The sequence below is a fragment of the Suricata suricatta genome, chromosome 10, assembly GCF_006229205.1.
Source record: "Suricata suricatta isolate VVHF042 chromosome 10, meerkat_22Aug2017_6uvM2_HiC, whole genome shotgun sequence".
Taxonomy (NCBI): Eukaryota; Metazoa; Chordata; class Mammalia; order Carnivora; family Herpestidae; genus Suricata; species Suricata suricatta.
Window position 1 is genome coordinate 15,533,079 of NC_043709.1, and position 6,312 is coordinate 15,539,390.

A 6,312-nucleotide genomic window follows, 5' to 3' on the forward strand; every position below is an offset into this window, starting at 1 on the left:
GCTTTTTTAACATCTATACTGAGTTGGTCCCCATTTGTTACCGTTTATTTTGTGACATGGCCTGCCCTCTGTCAATCTGAAATGTAGACAAGGGATGTCTGAGGCCCTTCTGGAGACCACTATTGGGAGAGCTCAGCTGTCTCTGTCCTGCCCACCCACACCAGACATCAACTCTCTCCCGGCCTCACTGTCCTTCCCTGTCTGACATTGCAAAGGAAGTGAGATGGAGTCCTGAGAATCCCACTCCCCCAGGACTGTGCCTGGGCACAGCCACACAGATCCAAGCATTCATGGGTCGTGTGACCCCCGTGGTGCACCCGGCACTCTGGGCACCGTCTGGCAACCTTAGTGCAGTTCTCTCCTCCTGCCTCATACCTCCTTCGCTCTGAACCAAGGCCAGTACCAGGAAGAACCAAAAAAGCCCTCATTTCCAAAGTTTCTGGAGCACATCCAGGCACAGGCCACTGATCAAAAGAGGTTGAAGTGACTGGTGTGAGGGCCAGACTACTGGAAACAAGCCATGCTCACATCTCCCAGTAAGGGAACCCCAAGAAAAGTCATCTGTGAGGGTGACTAGTAGCACTGGTAAGAATCAGTTCATTTAGACATCCATTGCTGATAAATATTTAATATATACATATATATTCGATACACATATAAACATACATTTAATGCTCGAATATACAAAGTGGTCAATATATAAATCTTTTGTATTTGTTGCACACCTAGGGCTATGCAGTAAAATATAGGAATTAAGCACAAGGATTGCTGAATACCTACTATGTGACAGGCACTCAATGCACAGATCTTGTTCACTAGCCGTATGAGGCACTGACGGGTGTCATCCCTGGTGTGTTATAGATGAGACGGTGAAGACTAAAAGCATGAGCTGATGTGAGAGGGCTGGTTCTCCTACCCTGCAAAGTGCAGTGAATCGATGATTAAAATTGCCGCTATTATGATTAATCGTCATTGTTAGGAATAGTCATGATTACAAAATGTATAGGGTCCATGGTAATAGGTGTTACCTGGACCACAGGCCGTTGGGGTGCCCGAGAGGTGGGACTGCAGGATGCTGACTGGGGTCCATTGTCCAAACCCCACTTCCTGTTTCTACTTAGACACACTCTGTCCCAGGTACTTTGGTCACAGAGCTCATTTTAATCCTAACAACCACATCCTAAGAGAGACTGTTATTACCCTCATTTCACATTAAAAGATCCAAAGCATAGGAAGAAGCTAAGAGATGACTTAAGTTCATATCCTCAATGGGGATTTGAACCCAGACTCTGGAGCCGGCTTTCTATACCAGTAAGCCATGTGCCTCCCAACACACTGCTAATATTTACTATGTCCTAAGGGTATAGGATTGCTCAATTTTGCTAACCAAATAGAGCATGTCCAATTCAGTTTGAATTGCAGAGAAACAACAATTTTTTTAGTGTAAGTGTGTCCCGTGCAGTATAGCCATGGGCTAGGTATGCGGATTCTTTTAACACCCAGCACATATTTTTGCTCAAAAAGCCTCGTTTCCTTCTCCAGTGGCAGAGACTATGGCTGCCTATCCAATTCCTGTTAACCATCACTATGCCTCTTCTGCAACAAACCCCAATTTCCGCCAGGCACATCATCCAGGATAAGGGACAGTGCTTTCCAGCTTCCCTTACTGCACCCTTATATCTAGGTGCGACTAAGAGACTTAAGTTCCATCAAATGAAATGTAATGGCAAGTACTGTTTAGTACTTCTGGAAATTTCCTTAAAAGGGAGGGGACAAATTATTATTCTTTCTTTTCAATCTTTCACATCTCCCCCTTCATCTGGCCTGTGATGTAGATGAACAGACCTGCTCTCTGGCATTCATATTGGACCATGAAGTGACCTTCAGGACAAAAGCTGTAAGATGGGGTCAGTGGAGCAGAAAGGTAAATGCCTGTGACCCTAACGACCAGGGATCCACTATACTTGTCCTGGACAGCCTACTTCTAATTATCTTTTGTGTGACAGTCAAGCGCACTTCATATTTTATGTGCATCGACTCCGGGTGCATTTAATGAGCACCTGTCACAAACCAGACATTATTCTGGGTTCTGGAAGCAAAAGAATGACATCAGGGAGCTAGCTCATTTCCTTCTCAATTTTTCTTTCTTTAAAATTAGGTAAGAACGAGGAGAAATTACTCCAGACATTTACTCAAGTCTGACCATTCATTTCATTTATTTTGCGTCCCTACTACCTTTTCCCCGTGCTCTGTTCTAGAACCTTGTAAGTCACTCCTCTCAGCTCACAGCAAATTGTCACCCTTAGTCCCACAAAGACTCTCAAGCTCTATTTCCCCCTTTCTCCTAATGCCCGTGACCTTCCCTCTTCCTATGATGGCACTCCCTCTAAATCTATCCTCAAATAGGGGTGTGTCCTTGTCAGAATCCAACAGTGTCTGTACTTCTAATGTCCACAAATGGCATTATGCTATAAATCTTACTCTTTCCTTAGTTTCTCACCCAATACTATGGTTTTTTTTAATCACAAATATTATGACTAATGATAAAGTTACTGAGTGAAGTTTAAGATTTCTTCGGACAATTCCTGGGTTGTTGTGTGGTTCTTAGAATAAAGCCCACTTCATGATGAACAGTAGGACACTGTGTTCAAAAGCTTGCTTTCAATGTTAAGGTTTGTCTCCCACCGCCCCTCCCTTTCAGTTTATTTTTTGACTATGTAAACCACATGGTTGAAAAGACATAAGTAAATTACAAATTCCTCTCACAGGTCTCTCCCCTGCATCCCTCCCCCTTGAGCCTATTTCTGGCCTCCACACCCATTAAGAGTAACCATTATTAATATTGGTTTCTGGTCTTTCTTTGTGGTGATGATTTTTGGCAAAGAGCAACACATCTACATATATAGGTGTATATATTCTTATTTCTCTTTCTTATTACATGAAATGTAGTGCATGTATAAACAGCGTTTGATGCTTGTCTTTTCTCTCACGTGACAATATATCCTGGAGTTATTCCAAGTCGGTATATGGAGGTCTTCTTCATTCATTTTACAGTTGCCTGCTCTACCGGTTTCTTATTACTAGAAATTCAGGCTCCTTCCATTCTATTTATTATTACTAGTTTGTGTGGGTCTTTCCATATGTTTCTGGCTGCTCGCCTGTTTTGCATATTAATATTGCATTGAAATCTGTCCACATTACTCTAGGGATGTCTAGTTTCTTGCTTCTTTCTGCGGCATTGCTTTCCACGGACCATATTCATCAGAGTTTCACTTTGTTTTTCCCCTCGGTGTCACCCATTACCATAAGTCAGCGCTTCTCTGACACACAGTGGGGTATATACACAATTTATTTCATTTAGGGCTGGCTGATTACTTTCTGAAATGTTTGTAATCATTTACCTTTCCACCAACATGACATAAAATTTTTACTTTTCAAATTTACTCATTTAAAGATAAGGCAAGGAGGCCTACCCAGGGTCACAAAATTTTCCAGTGAGAGTCAGGATTTGAACCGTAGGTCTGTGAGTCCGTATTAATCATTGTTGAGTAATGCCTAGGTCTATTCAAATGAATTAATTCAACCAGCATTTATGGAGTTCTTCCTGTAGGGCAAGAAATGTGCTGGGCACTGGAGATACAAAGAGGAGGTTGTAGTCTTCCTCTAAGGGAGATCAGTAACTAGGCAAACAGTTGGGGTTTGTAGTTTCCATCTGCAAATGTGCGTGTGTCACATGGATGGTCTGTGTGAACTGCACAAGCCAGCCTTCTTCCGACTCTTGCTTGAGTCCAGGCATGATGCAGGAGGCTAGTGATTCTGTTCTTTTGCCTTCTCCAGATCCACCTGCTGGTCACATGATCATTTTATGAGGCTCTATGGGAATGTTTCCATTTCCAGAAAGGTTGGCCAACTAGCTGGCCATGGTCAGAAGTCCTTCAGAAAGTTCAGTCCACACATAATTGGGAAACAATACGTTTGTGTGTGCACACCTTTTTCTGACAGTGTCCTCAGGACTATGAATTTAGGAAAACTTAATTTTGGCTCACATAATTTCCCACCTTCCCTAGAAGCAACAAGATCGGACTAGAGCAAGATTTCACACCTTTCAGTGCTTGGGACTTTTTTCTGATTCCTTTTCTCCCTGTGTTTTAAAAGATACTGCCTTCTGGGCAGACTATTTGTTAAATACTAACCAATTTTCTTTCCTGCTATCTATGATTCAGATATTGAAGTATTTCTGATTATATAATGAAATCACATTTTAGGAATTTTTATGATGGCCCTGATAGCCAAACACAGCTTCTAATCAGCATCTGGTAAGCACTGTTGAAATACGAGGGCTGTAGGTTGGGACTCACAGATCTTAATGATATCTAACACTTTCTTTGGCTCCATAGTTCTGATTCTATCATCTGTCTTTCTGTCTATCTATCATCTATCAATAATCTACCATCTATCTATCTATCTATCTTTCTATCTATCTATCTAGACTATGTCTCAGGAATTCTTTAGATGTCACTTATAATTATTATCAAATAAATTCCGCACTCAGTTGATGGAATCTCAGACAAAATCTAAATATGGCATCGTGGTTAAAAATTTGGGCTGTGAAATCAGACTATGTTTGAATTCCAGACATGCCCTTTGTTCTTTGCTACCTGTGTGACCTCTGCCAGGTTATGTACTTCCCTACGCCTCTGTTTACCCATCTGTGCTTTATGTCTAATATTTGTGCCTCTTATGGAGCTGTTCAATGAGAATTATAAAAGATAATAAGTTAAAAGTGCCTGCTAGCACACAATACATGCTGGCTTGTGATGGTTTGGTGATGATGGTGATAATGATGGTGATGATGGTGATGATGATGGCGATGATGGTAATGATGATGGTGATGTTGGTGGTAATGATGGTGATGATGATGATGATGATGATGGTGATGATAATGACAATCCTTTACAAGATTTATTGTATTTTTTTTACCCACATTGCTGTTCTCACACTATTGTGTAATTTGCTGTCCAAGCTGTCCATTGAATTCACAAATCTCACATGTTTGTGCTTTGAAAAATTATGGGGTCTTTGGGTTGCACATTTCAGCACCAATGTTACTCAGTGGAATGAATGTTCATGGCTTTGGTCTAGGTCAGTGATTTCAGCTGGGATGATTCACCCCCCCCCCCACAGGGGACATTTGTCAAGGTCTGGAGACATTTCGGTTGTCACAGTTCTAGGGGCACTACTGATATTTAGTAGGGGGAGACCAGGGATGTTCTACAATGCACAGGAAGGCCTCTATAATAAAGAGTTTTCTGGCCCAGGACTTAGATGTAACTGAGAAAGGAAGTCACTGGATCTGCTTTCGGGCCTAAGAGGGAGTGAGATCTTTCCTTCAGTGTCCCGAGGATGGCAGAACTTTAGCGTGGCAGACAGTGCTTGGCTGGCAGCCAGAGGGCCCAATATCAGAGATGCTTCACAGGCTCCTTGCAGGGGGCAAGGAGCTGCAGAGGAGGGCTAGTGTTCCCTTTGTATTCTATAACACAGACTTAAGACCTTCAGTGCAGGCCTTATCATCGAGGTGGACTCATACGAGCGTGAGCATAATGGCCTTCAGATATTGCGTAGCTACTGCCTGCCAGGCACGGCTTCAAGCACTTGGACTATATTATTACATTATGCTCAATTAGTTGAAACCTTCAGCAATACATGACATCTCCAACTGACTTCATCAAAATAAAGATAATTTATTTGCATTGGAAAAGTTTTGTGCTTCAGGTATGGCTAGATCCAAGAGTTCAGAAAATGTCATCAAGCCCTTGTCTTATTTTTTCCACCCCTTGGACCTGCTTCTCAATCAGGCTGCCTCTGTGACAATTTTTTTTCCCAGGAGTTCCGATTTTATAATCTACCCATTTGAAAATTGGAAGATATTCCATCTTCTTGAGAATTTCAATAAAAGTCTCAGAATGAGAATAGAATCATGTATGTTTCTGAACAACCCACCTTGGCTGTGAGCACAATTTCATGCTCCAATTATTCAGGTCTCTGAATATGGACCACGCTGTCATTCAGTATCTTGTTTCAGCTGGTTCTCACAACAACTCAGGGAGGTAAGCAGAGCTCAGATTATTAACTCAGTGGTTCCTGCTGTGCCAACCATGCTCAGGGGACTAAGCAGAGGCCTGTGGAGGATGGTGGCATGCAGTGGCTGCCTAATAATGGCATCACACCCTTGAGCACTAATTGCTCCCCTACGCTATTTGCTCCTCAGAAAGCAGCAGGAGGTGAGCTAGCTCTGGATCAGATGATGGACTC